The following is a 14,287-nucleotide window of genomic DNA, read 5'->3' as shown; positions in this document are numbered from 1 at the left end:
GCTCACAGTCTGGATGTCAAAGATGTGGTTTTACGATGAAGTTTCTGGGCACCAGTTGAAGGCAGTTCTAGTTCCATCATCGTGGCACTTTGTTCAGTTTCAAAGTCCATCCTTCATTAGTTTTGGGTGATTCTTATGGCCATACCATTGATACAGTATATTGCTACTAACATCATGCAATTTAATTTATTGGCTATTTTCAACCAAAATCAAATCCCCTTGGGGTACACACCGGACTTCCCCATCCTTTCTCATCACCCACCAAGTGCACCTTGGTCCCTGAGCAAAAGCAACCCTGCAGATGGGCTTGCCTTTGCCTGAAGCAGGGATAACCCAAACTGTTTTACCCAACATATTTTTCATGCGCACTACAGGAACTTTATCCCCTTCTACTGGGCATGGAAATTTTGATTGGGCAGGGCCAGCTCGATTGGCAGATCCCCGAGTGTTAACTAACCAGGTGGCCTTTGCTAAATGTGTGTCCCAGTGTTTGAGGGTCCCACCACCCATTGCTCTCAGGGTAGTTTTTAGCAGTCCATTGTACCTTTCAATTTTCCCAGAGGCTCGTGCATGATAGGGGATGTGATACACCCACTCAATACCATGCTCTTTGGCCCAGGTGTCTATGAGGTTGTTCCGAAAATGAGTCCCGTTGTCTGACTCCATTCTCTCTGGGGTGCCATGTCGCCACAGGACTTGCTTTTCAAGACCCAGAAGAGTGTTCTGGGCAGTGGAACGGGGCACAGGATATGTTTCCTGCCACCCAGTGGTTGCTTCCACCATTGTAAGAACATAACGCTTGCCTTGGCGGGTTTGTGGGAGTGTGATGTAGTCGATTTGCTATGCTTCCCCATATTTATATTTCAACCATTGTCCTCCATACCACAGAGGCTTTACTCGCTTGGCTTGCTTGATTGTGGCGCACATTTCACATTGATGGATGACCTGTGAGATGGCGTCCATGCTCAAGTCCACCCCTCGATCACAGGCCCATCTATATTTCACATCTCTTCCTTGATGACCTGAGGTGTCATGGGCCCACCGAGCTAGAAATAATTCACCCTTATGCTGCCAGTCCAAATCCACCTGAGCCACTTCAATCTTGGCAGCCTGATCCACCTGCTGGTTGTTCTGATGTTCCTCAGTGGCCCGACTCTTGGGTACGTGGGCATCTCCATGACGTACCTTTACAACCAGCTTCTCTAGCCGGCCAGCAATATCTTGCCACAATGGGGGAGCCCAGATGGGTTTGCCTCTGCGTTGCCAGTTGCTCCGCTTCCACTGCTCTAACCACCCCCACAGGGCATTGGCCACCATCCATGAGTCAGTGTAGAGGTACAGCGTTGGCCACTCTTCTCTTTCAGCAATATCTAAAGCCAGCTGGATGGCTTTCACCTCCGCAAACTGGCTCGATTCACCTTCTCCTTCAGCAGCTTCCGCAACTTGCCGTGTAGGACTCCATACAGCGGCCTTCCACCTTCGATGCTTTCCCACGATGTGACAGGACCCATCAGTGAAGAGGGCATATGGTTTCTCATCTTCTGTTAGTTTATTATACGGTGGGGCTTCTTCAGCACGTGTCACCTCCTCCTCTGGTGACATCCCGAAACCTTTCCCTTCTGGCCAGTCTGTGATCACTTCCAGAATCCCTGGACGACTGGGGCTTCCTATTCTAGCCCGTTGTGTCATCAGTGCAACCCACTTACTTCATGTAGCATCAGTTGCGTGATGTGTAGAAGGAACCCTCTCTTTGAACATCCAGCCCAGCACTGGGAGTCGGGGTGCCAGGAGGATCTGTCCTTTGGTGCCAATCACCTCTGAAGCAGCTCGAACCCCTTCACAGGCTGCCAATAGCTCCTTTTCCGATGGAGTGTAGCGGGCCTCGGATCCTCTGTATCCCCGACTCCAAAACCGCAGGGGTCGACTTAGAGTCTCCCCTGGTGCTTTCTGCCAGAGACTCCAGGTAGGGCCATTCTCCCCGGCTGCGGTGTACAGCACATTTTTGACATCTGGTCCTGCCCGGACTGGCCCAAGAGCTACGGCATGAACTATTTCTTTTTTAATTTGTTCAAAGCTTGTTGCTGCTCAGGGCCCCATTTGAAATCATTCTTCTTCTGGGTTACATGGTAGAGAGGGCTTACTATCAAACTGTAATTCGGAATGTCCATTCTCTAGAAACCCACAACACCTAAGAAGGCCTGTGTCTCCTTTTTGTTGGTTGGTGGGGACATGGCTGCTATTTTGTTGATCATATCCATTGGGATTTGACGCCGCCCATCATGCCACCTTATTCCTAAAAATTGGATTTCCTGCGCAGGCCCCTTCACCTTACTTCGTTTTATGGCAAAGTCAGCCTGCAGCAGGATTTGGATTATTTTCTTCCCTTGCTCAGAAACATCCTCTGCTGAGTTGCCCCATACAATGATGTCATCAATGTCTTGCAGGTGCTCCGGGACTTAATCATGTTCCAGTGCAGCCTGGACCAGTCCATGGCAAATGGTGGGGCTGTATTTCCACCCCTGGAGCAGTCGATTCCAGGTGTACTGGATGCCCCTCCAAGTGAAGGCAAACTGTGGCCTGCACTCTGCTGCCAAAGGGATCGAGAAAAATGCATTAGCGATATCAATTGTGGCATACCATTTGGCTGCCTTTGACTCCTGTTCAGATTGAAGTTCCAGCATATCCGGCACGGCAGCACTCATCGGTGGTGTGACTTCATTCAGGCCACGATAGTCTACCATCAGCCTCCACTCTCCATTGGACTTCCACACTGGCCATATGGGACTGTTAAAGGGTGAGCGGGTTCTGCTGATCACTCCCTGACCCTCCAGTTGATGAATTAGCTTGTGGATGGGAACCAGGGAGTCTCGGTTGGTGCGGAATTGCTGCCAGTGCTCAGTTGTAGTAGCAATTGGCACCTGTTGCTCTTCAACCCTCAGCAACCCTACAACAGAAGGGTCCTCCGAGAGACCAGGCAAACTAGACAATGGTTCAATTGTCCTCCACTTCCAAGGCAGCTATTCCAAAAGCCCACCGGTAGCCTTTTGGGTCTTTGAAATACCCTTTCCGGAGGTAGTCTATGCCCAGGATGCACGGAGCCTCTGGCCCAGTCACAATGGGGTGCTTTTGCCACTCATTCCCAGTTAGACTTACTTCAGCCTCCAACAGAGTCAACTGTTGGGATCTCCCCATCACACCAGAAATAGATATCAGTTCCACCCCTTCATAGTTTGATGGCATTAGGGTACACTGTGCACCAGTGTCCACTAGGGCTTTGTACTCCTGTGGGTTCGATGTGCCAGGCCATCAGATCCACACAGTCCAATACACTCTGTTGTCCCTTTCCTCCACCTGGCTGGAGGCAGGGCCCCTCTAATCCTGCTCATCATAGTCACTACTTACCTCTTGCAAAAAGGACTTAGAAGTCCCTTCAAGAGGATCAGAAGTGCGATCAGGCCTTCCACTTGATCTGGGGGGCTGCCCGGTGGAAACTGGAGCAGCATCCTTTCTGGAAGAGTTCCTTTGTACAGCTGTCTTGCCTTGTAGCTCATGTACGCGTGCCCGCAGGGTTGAAGTAGGCTTCCCATCCCATTTCCTCATGTCTTCTCCATGGTCACGCAGATAAAACCACAGGACACCTCGTGGTGTGTATGCTCCATATCCCCTCTCTGGAGCAGAAAAACGCTTACTCCTAACGGCTGATATACGGGTCTGTGGGGGTGGGGAGTACGATATATCCTCTTTGAGTTGCCGGATGTCCTGGGACAATTTCTCCACAGCCGAGACGAGGGAGGAAGAAAGGCTCTCTTCATATAGCCAGAGTCGGCCAGCCACTTCATCCACTGTGGGTGCCTCTTCACTCTTCCAGTCAATTACCGCCAGTGAGTTGGCGTACGATGATGGTGCACTTCGTACAAATTTTCGCCACATGGGTCGGGTACACTGGACTTCATCAGGGTCTGTGGGCAACTGTGCGTTGTCTGGATCGTAATAAACCATTTCCCGCACAGCTAATTCCCTCAGATATTGGATACCTCTCTCCATGGTGGTCCACTTGCCCGCCCGACATACGACATCTTCGCTGAAAGGATACCTTTCCCTCACACTTGACAGGAGTCGCCTCCAGAGGCTAAGGGCCTGTACCTTCTTCCCAATTGCCTTGTCAATGCCCCCTTCCCTAGACAAGGATCCTAGCTGCTTGGCCTCCCTGCCCTCCAGTTCCTGGCTACTGGCCCCGTTATCCCAGCAGCGGAGCAGCCAGGTAATAATGTGCTCCCATGGAAGGCAGCTGAAATCTTTCCGCATATCTCGCAGCTCACTCAGGGACAGGAATCAAGTGATCACTTCTGGTTCTGGCTCTTCTTCTTGTTCTCGTGATGGCCCCGGTTCATCATCATCTCTCACTAAGCGAACCAATTTCCTTGTGTATTTCTTTTTGTGTATATGGGTGACTGATATTGGTATGGGTTGATCTTTTAGCTCGGCTACAGTGCCTGTCGCAGGGGCTTGGGCAGCTGCAGTGCCTGTGCGTCCACTCTCTCCCTCTGGATGGTGCTGTCTACTATCAAGCAGTGTTTGATAGATTGTGGCCAGGGCCCAGCACAGCCCAGTAAGTTGTGTCTCCTTAGAATCCCCACAGCATTTTCCTTTCAAATATTCTACCATTTTATCAGGGTCTTGCAGTTGTTCGGCAGTGAAGCTACAAACCATTGGGGGTTAAAAGGTGTCTAGATACCTGCCCATATTCTCCCACATGCCATGCCAGCCCTGACCATTCAGCCTTGGGGAAGATCCCTGGGTGGTATTCTTGAAACAATTTTTGCTAACCCTGAACAGGACTTGGAAAACATTCAGGAGACCTAGCACTAGGAATATACTGGCCTGAACATTCCAAGGGTATTCAAAATTCTCAAAAATTGTTGTGACCAACCAAAAGGGAAAAGGGGAGGTGAAAGAGTGGGAGAAGATATCCCCCCATCTTTCCCATAGATCGGGTGCAATTATTAATCAATTCTGAAAGGTATTGACCAAGGTATGGGCCTGACCAAAATGCTATGTACATGTACCAGCTCAGACTCATGACTGTCAATGATATCATAAGTCATTATCACACAATACAACAACATGAGAACACGAACCCCTCTCCCAGAGGTGATAAACAGCACCGCAGGGATTACATAAACACAGGTTTACAAACCAGAGCCATGTGACCAAACAGAACATCATTATGAGCAGCGACTGTTTCAAACATTATAAATGCTTATAACAACTTTGTTTTAACACACTTGGGTCAGACTTGTCGTTATCACAACCCCTCGAGCCCCATGTTGGGCGCCAAAAAGGACTGACGTGGTTTAGCCCCAGCCGGTAGCTAAGTGCCATGCGCCGCTCGCTCACCCCTCCCCTGGCAGGATGGGGAGGACAACGGAAAAACAAGGGCAAAGCCTCAAGGGTTGGGATAAGGACAGGTTACTGGGACAGCAAGGGGGAAGGAAACAACAACAGTGCCGATAACAGATAGTAACGATGGGTGATAACAGAGAACGATTTACAACCGACCAACCACATGCTCAGCCCGTCCCGGAGCCACACTGAACCCGCCCCTGCCCGACTAGCCCCCTTTTATGTTGAGCATGACGTCACATGGTATGAAATAGCCCTGGCCAGCTTGGGTCACCTGTCCTGGCTCTTTCTGAAATTAACTCTATCCTTGCCGGAACCAGGACACCAGCTTGGCTCCAGGTTTTAAAGTCACCTTTATCGGTTCTGCCAGTTTGGATCGTCCTGGAACTTCACTTGCACATACCAAAGGAGTTACTGCATTATCCACGACTTCTGGAATCTGTTTCTCCTTGGAGGAATCCTGTAACATAAATACTCTTGCCTCAATGGCTTTTGATTCTGGTATTAGTAATCTAATTTCTCCATATTTAAAAATTATTTGTGCATTTGCTTGCTTGTGATTTTGTTTGTGTGTTTTGTTTGGTTTTTTTTTTTCCCTCTGGGTCCAAATTAGTGTATTTTCTAGCAGTCACCTTTCAGTCTTTCCATAAAGGCTAAAGGGGACTCATTTAATTCTTGTCTCACTTCATAAAGTTTAGACCAATTAATTGCTTTTGGCATTGCATGTCTAACACCAAACAAAATCCACCTGATACCTAAACATCCCACTGGGTCCCAGTTGATTAGGGTCCCACTCAGGATTTGTGGATGGAAAATTCTGGTCCACCGTCCCTTATATAATCCCATTAGCATGGGCGCCTTCTACTTGTTTTCTGGCCGTATTTAATACCATTTTCTTTTTCAGTGTCTTCCAACAAAGTATCCAATATTACTTGCAAATCCTCCCAGTCGGGGTTTTGGGTTCTGATTATTGTTTCCACTACTTTGGCAACCCTTTCGGGATCATCCTGATAAGTGCCCACAGTTTCTTTCCATGCTCTTAAATCAGTTATTGAGCAGGGAACTTTTACCATTACCGGACCCTCATTACCAACTGCCTGTTGAAGAGGGGCCTGGAGAGAAGTTAATCCGTCTCCTCCCCATCTTCCCCTTGTCTTCCCAGCAATCGGGCTGAATCCTTCTGCCTCCCCTTCCACAGGAGGGGCAGAAGCATTATTAACCTCCAGATTTTGATCCCCTTGATCATTTCCTAGCCTTCTGCGAGGTGCAACCAATAATTCAACATCATCATCTTCAAATTCACATTTAAAACACCGTTTACCAATATCACAAGCTGAGCAACCTTTTTTCAAATTTTTATCAGGTTCCTGCCCCTTTAATGCCATTATCGCATATTACAATATTCAATCAATTGTTTCCAAGTCAAAGGATCAATTTTTCCCAGATCTTTCCAATGTTCCAAAATAAATCCCAGTGGTGTTTTTCCTGGGATTGATATCTTACTCGTGAAGTACCCATCTCCCAGGGACTTGGTGGTTGTGATTGTGCACTATCACAAGCACTTAGTCAGAGGGACTCCAACCTGTGTTAGAGCTCCCTCAGAGATTTCCCCTGCCACTGGAAATCCCAGGGATTTCTGCTGCCACCAGAAATCCCAATCTTGGAGGCTTCCCCTCCCCTCTGGGCCCTGCTCCACAGGCTTTCGCACAGCAGAGACTTTTACCTGAGATGTCTCCCTAGCCCAACTCTGCGCAGCTTTCACCGCGCCTTATGAGCAGGCCTCCCTTGCTCTTAGTGCGGGCCTGTCCCAGTGCGGGCCTGTCCCATCACGGTGATGAGAGCCACAGGGCTCCTTGAATAAGGCCTTCAACGCGTGCAAATATTCAGATCAAATAAGAATGCCTTTACCTCTCCCAGGGGTCTTGCTCAGAGCTCTTCGGTCCGGGGATCGGAGGTTCTCCCAGAGAATTACCCAGTGCCGGCTGGAGGTCCTGCTATCCCACGGATCCGTCAAGGTTCAAAAGCAGTGTCCCATCTGGGTCACCAAAAACTGTCACCGAAAGCCGGGAATAAACCTCGTAACACCAATGTAGTGTTAAAAGGCAGGCATTCTTTATTGCAGCGCTGGATGCACGGGGGATAGCTCCACCCAACGTGCATGCCAGGTGATCACCAACACACAGGTTATGTAGGATCAAAACATATATATTCATCATTTTTCTCAGAAAAGGCAGTCCTATGATAATCATTTCTTAGAATACATTTCCATATTCTCCTCCCCGTCACGCATGCTCAGTGATTTGAGTCGGTGGTCCTCAAGGGTCTCTGGTGGTCGTCAGTGGTCTTGCACCCGTTTCCGCTGGGTGACCCTCTTCTTGTGGGTATGCGCAGTACCCTTGCTGCGGATGCACCTGTCCATAACGACTTCATAAGATTAATATCTCTGAACCTATTGTTCAGTTTGGTAGGGACTGTACATGGAACACAGCAGCATTGTACCTTGCCATGGTCAGTTAGCTTCATTACGTATTACCTTGGTTACAAACTAATTATCTCAGCCTGATTCTATAGTTTCTGTTTCATGGCCCCTATCCCACTGTTACAGATGGAAAACATCAGGAGCAGGGAAAGGTGTGGCAGGGACCATACAAGAGCCAGCAGGGTCCCTAAAACAAGAAAGGCTCTCCTTAAAGAATAACAACCTTTTAATCTCCCTTAAGACCCTGAAAGGAGAGTCACTCGACGTTATCGTGAATACAGTAGCACAAATGTGACATGGTTTAGGCCCAGCCGGCAGCTGAGAGCCACGTGCCGCTTGCTCACCCCTCCCCCAGCAGGATGGGGAGGAGAACGGAAAAACAAAGGCAAAGCCTTGAGGGTTGGGATAAAGGCAGTTTACTGGGACAGCAAGGGAGAGGAAAACAATCAACAACAGTGCTGATAACAGATATTCACAATGGGTGATAACAGAGAACGATTTACCGATCCAAAGACCAACCAACCTGACGCTCAGCCTGTCCGGAACCATGCCGAAACGGCACCGCCCCCTCCCCCTGCCTGACTAGCCACCCTTTTATGGTGAGCAAGATGTCACATGGTATGGAATAGGGCCCGGCCAGCTTGGCTCACCTGTCCTGGCTCCTTGTGAAATTAACTCTATCCTTACCAGAACCAGGACAAAATGCTACCCTGAAAGTATTGTAGAAGCAGGGGGATTTTCAGCAAATATACAGTTAAAGTTGAAGGCGTTGGGAATAATATTATTTTTGCCCCTATGTGAAAAATTAAAATATACTTTCCTGGTAGTAAGTATCCACAATGGATAGGAGTGACAGTTACGGAAACTTCTGATTGCTTATTAGAATTAGGAGACATTCTGGGCCTTAGCTTAAAAGACCAAAAAGGACAAATGTGGGCTTTTGGACTCAAATCAAATCAAAGTAAATGCCTTTAAAACTTTAGGAGAACTACCCCGAACTCACGTGGTCAAACAGAAACAGTATTCGTTATCCACTGCAGCTCTTTGTGGAATTAAACCCAAAATTACCAGATTATTACCGGAGAGTATTATTGAACCAACTCAGTCTAAATGGAATTCACCCATTTGACCGGTGAGGAAGGCCAATGGAAAATGGAGATTATCAGTGGATTATAGACAATTAAATGCTAAACCAGATGCTTTGCACACTTGGGCAGAAGTGGGACAGTCAGGGAGGAGGAACCCGAGTATTGCAGTGAGCTAGTGATCACCTTGCCAGACAGCAGCCTGGATTTGCCTCCTTGGCAGTCTGAACCTTTTCCAACACATAAAGTAGTCAGGTTATGACACAGGAAGTATCTGCATCTGCACTGGTGTCTGCAATGGCATCAACATCTTCAATAGCATCAACTGGTGTCTGCAATGGCATCAACATCGTCAATGGAATCAACATCTTCAGTGGCATCACTGTCGGCAATTAAATCTGAACTTGTACTTGCATCTGCAAGGCCACCTGCAGTGGTATCTGCATCTGCAATGGCATCTCCAGTGGCACAGATTCCAGTATCATCAAAAGAAATCTGTACGGCGTCTGCGCCTGCAGTGGTGTCTGTAATGGCATCTGCATCTCCAGTGGCCCTTGCTGTGGCGTCTGCATCTTTGTGGGAGGGAAAGGGTTGCCTTTCTCAAAAAAAAGTCATATCACATCCTAGAGAGGGGAAAAATACCCCACCCACAGCCCATCCCTATCTAATCTATAGCCTACAGCTCTGAAGGTATAGACCAGCCTATACTTATATCCACTGCGTACCTAGTCGATGATCTGGGCAGAAAGACAAATCAGAATTACCTTTAATAGAGCATGGAACTGGGGGGGAAGGGGGAAGAAAGAAAAGGTGGAAAACCAGAAAAGTGTAGGCACGCAATTAGAAAAGAAAGGAGCTGAGTGATCTCGGAGGCCAGCTCAGCTATCTCGCTTTTGCTGGCAAAAAACTGTGCAGCTTGGAGGAAAAAAAGGTGACTGTGCTGCCCACAGATGTCGGAGTTCAGAGGTGAAACAGAAAAAAACCTTGAGACAGCTCCTCTTCACTGTCCTCCTACCTGTGTGCATACTCCTGGGCTCAGAAACAGTAATTTAGTTAGCCGTTGGGCATCAGAAAACCCATTCAGCGAGCTTTGATATTTTGGCATCCTGATCTTTTTAGGGAGCTCTGGGGCTCAGAAACACTAACATAAGGCACTTTGTGGTTTAGAAGCATAAATTTAGGAAGCTTTTAGCAATTTTTTTGTGATCACAAATAACCATTTAGGGAGCCTTTGGTCTTGGACACACCCATTTAGAGTGATTTTGGGCTCCAAAGCACCCATTTAGGGAGATTTTTGGCTCAGACACACCCACTTAGGGAGCGTTCAGTCTGAGAAACATCCACTTCAGGAATGTCTGGGCTGAAAAGCAGCCACTAAGGGAGCTTTTGGGGTCTAAAGCAGTGATGTAGGGAGGTTTTGGGGTCTAAACTGCTGATTTATGGGGAGACAGTGGGGTAGCCCTGTATGTTAGGGAGTGTTTTGACTGTCTAGAGCTTGATGATGGTGGTGACAAGGTTGAGTGTGTCTGGGTAAGAATCAAGGGGGAGGCCAACAAGGCAGATGTCATGGTGGGAGTCTGTTATAGGCACATTTTGGGCCCTACCTTTCAGGACTGGAACAGGTGGTGACAGTCCTGTCCTGTCCCCCTCCAGCAGCAGGAGGAGATGATCATCCCTGGATGATCCCCCACATCCCCTGGTAGCCCCATTTGCCTTTAATGATCAATAAACCCCTTCAGCAAAGCTATGCTTTGTGGGGGTGTGTGTCCCTGTCCATGTCCCCTCTCCTCTGCCAGTGTAACTGTAGGATAGGGGGCCGTAGTTTGTAACCAAGGTAATAGGTAATGAAGCTAGCTAACCATGGCAAGTGGCAAGGTGACCGTGGCAAGATACAATGCTGCTATGTTCCTTGTACAGTCCCTACCCAACCGGACAATAGGCCCGGGAATTTTAATCTTATAAAATAAGTTGCTATGGACAGGTGCAGGTGCACCTCTATGGATAGGTGCAGGTGCACCTGCAACAAGGATACTGCGCATGCCTGCATGAAGGAGGTCATCCAGCGGACACGGGTGCAAGACCACTGACGACCACCAGAGACCCTTGAGGACCACCGACTCAAATCACTGAGCATGCGTGATGGGGAGGAGAATATGGAAATGAATTCTAAGAAATGATTATCATAGGACTGCCTTTTCTGAGAAAAATGATGAATATGTATGTTTTGATCCTACATAACCTGTGTGTTGGCAATCACGTGGCATGCACGTTGCGTGGAGCTATCCCCCGTGCATCCAGCGCTGCAATAAAGAATGCCTGCCTTTTAACACTACATTGGTGTTACGAGGTTTATTCCCGGATTTCGGTGACAGTTTCTGGCGACCCAGATGGGACACTGCTTTTGAACCTTGACGGATCCGTGGGATCACAGGACCTCCAGCCGGCACCGGGGAATTCTCCGGGAGAACCTCTGATCCCCGGACCGAAGAGCTCTGAGCAAGACCCCTGGGAGAGGTAAAGGCATTCTTATTTGATTTGAATATTTGGATTTTTTTTGAATATTTGCTCTTACCATCGTGGCGGGACAGGCCCGCACCAAGAGCATAAGTTGAAGGCCTTATTCAAGGAGCCCCGTGGCTCTCCGGGACAGGCCCGCATTGGGACAGGCCCGCACCGGGACAGGCCCGCATTGGGACAGGCCCACACTAGGAGCAGGGAGGCCTGCTCGTAAGGCGCGGTGAAAGCTGCGCAGAGTTGGGCTGGGGAGACGTCTCAGGTAAAAGTCTCTGCTAGGCGAAAGCCTGTGGAGCAGGGCCCAGAGGGGAGGGGAAGCCTCCAAGGTTGAGATTTCTCTTACCACCGTGGTGGGACAGGCCCGCACCAAGAGAAATCCTTGAGGGAGTTCTAACACGGGTTGGGGCCTGTCTGACTAGTGCTTGTGATAGTGCACAATCACAACCACTGAGTCCTTGGGAGATGGGTACTTTTCCGAGTAAGAAACCAAACCCACGAAAAACACCACTGGGATGTATTTTAGAACATTGGAAAGATCTGGGAAAAATTGATCCTTTGACTTGGAAACAGTTGATTGAATATTGTAATCACTGGTGGCCACTGTATACCTTAGAGAGTGAGGAAAAGTGGCCGGAGAATGGGACATTGCAGTATAATACAATTTTGCAACTAATGTTATTTTGTAAGAGGGAAGGTAAATGGAATGAAATGGCATATGTAGATTTGTTTTTCACACTGCAAAATCATACGGAATGGCAAAGGCAATGTGAATTGGTTTCATTTAGTTCTGCGATAATGGCATTAAAGGGGCAGGAACCTGATAAAAATTTGAAAAAAGGTTGCTCAGCTTGTGATATTGGTAAACGGTGTTTTAAATGTGAATTTGAAGATGATGATGTTGAATTATTGGTTGCACCTTGCAGAAGGTTAGGAAATGATCAAGGGGATCAAAACCTGGGGGCCAATAATGCTTCTGCCCCTCCTGTGGAAGGGGAGGCAGAAGGATTCAGCCCGATTGCTGGGAGGACAAGGGGAAGAGGGGGAGGAGACGGACTAACTCCCCTCCAGGCCCCTCTTCAACAGGCAGTTGGTAATGAGGGTATGGTAATGGTAAAAGTTCCCTTCTCAATAACTGATTTAAGACCAGGGAAAGAAACTGCAGGCACTTATCGAGATGATCTTGAAAGAGTTGCCAAAGTATTTGAAACAATAATCAGAACCCAGAACCCCGATTGGGAGGATTTCAAAGTAATATTGAATACTTTGTTGGAAGACACTGAAAAGAAAATGGTACTAAATACGGCCAGAAAACAAGTGGAAGGAGCTCATGCTAATGGGATTATACAAGGGACGGTGGACCAGAATTTTCCGTCCACAAATCCTGAGTGGGACCCTAATCAACTGGGACCCAGAGGGATGTTTAGGTATCAGGTGGATTTGTTTGGTGTTAGACATGCAATGCCAAAAGCAATTAATTGGTCTAAACTTTATGAAGTGAGACAAGAATTAAATGAGTCCCCTTCAGCCTTTATGGAAAGACTGAAGGTGACTGCTAGAAAATATACTAATTTGGACCCAGAGAAGAAAAACACAAAACCACAAGCAAACAAACAAAAAACCACCATGGAAGAAGCTATACAATTGGCCTATGTATTTATGGGACAATCAGCCCTAGAAAAAAACTCCAGAAACTGGAAGGGGCTGAGTCCAGAGACTTAGGTAAAATGCTTGAAGTAGCCTGGACTGTGTATAACAACAGAGAAAAAGAAAAAGAAGTCAGACAAATGCAAAGGGATGGAAAAATTCTGGCAATCTTGACTGAGAATAATAAACATGTAAAGCAAAACTCAGCTATAAATCAGCAGAGGTTGTTGGTGCGACGGGGCGAGAAGAGAACTGGCCTTTCTTGAAACTGTTAAAATTTAAGCTGGGAAAACAGTGGGTAACACATCAATTTTTGTACATGCCCAAATGTCCGTTGCCTTTATTGGGACGAGATTTATTAAGCAAATTAGATGCACAAATAATTTTTAAAGATGGAGAAATCAGATTGCTAATACCAGAATCAAAGCCATAGAGGCGAGAGTGTTTATGTTACAGGATTCCTCCAAGGAGGAACAGATTTCAGAAGCGGTGGACAATGCAGTTACCCCCCTGGTATGGACAAGTTCCAGGACGATCCAAACTGGCAGAACCGGTAAAGGTGACTTTAAAACCTGGAGCCAAGCCGGTAAGACAAAAACAGTATCCTATTAAGTGGGAGGCTCAGAAGGGATTAGAGGAATTAATTACAAAATTTTTAGAATATGGGCTGTTAGTAGAATGTGAATCAGAATACAATACCCCTATATTGCCAGTAAGGAAATCAGGAGGTAAGGAATACCGATTGGTTCAGGATCTGAGGGCCGTAAATCAGATAGTTCAAGATATACGCCCAGTACTGGCCAATCCATACACTTTACTGCCCTCTTTGAAAGAGGAACATAAATGGTTTACTGTACTGGATTTAAAGGATGCCTTCTTTTGCATACCTCTGGATACCAAAAGTCAAAGCATATTTGCTTTTGAATGGGAAAGACCTGCTACAGGAAGGAAGACAAAATTAACGTGGACTGTACTTCCACAAGGATTTAAAAATCGCCCTACAATATTTGGAAATCAGTTGGCAAAAGAGTTAGAAATGTGGAAGAAACAGAATCAAGGAGGAGGCATATTACTACAGTATGTGGATGACATCCTGATAGCAGCAGAAAGTAAAGAAACATGTTTTGAAATGACTATCAGTTTATTGAACTTCCTGGGCCAG

The 14,287-nt window shown here is 47.4% G+C and overlaps 1 pseudogene; it reads right to left on the bottom strand.

Annotated features, from left to right (window-relative positions):
- Positions 1 to 9,539, bottom strand: part of LOC142598832 (scavenger receptor cysteine-rich type 1 protein M130-like) — a 31,084-nt pseudogene extending 21,545 nt beyond the window's left edge.
- Positions 9,540 to 14,287: the final 4,748 nt, after the last annotated feature.

Source organism: Balearica regulorum, chromosome 31 (assembly GCF_011004875.1).
Source record: "Balearica regulorum gibbericeps isolate bBalReg1 chromosome 31, bBalReg1.pri, whole genome shotgun sequence".
Lineage (NCBI taxonomy): Eukaryota > Metazoa > Chordata > Aves > Gruiformes > Gruidae > Balearica > Balearica regulorum.
The sequence above is the reverse complement of the archived record's forward strand: the minus strand, read 5'-3'. Positions and strand labels throughout refer to the sequence as shown.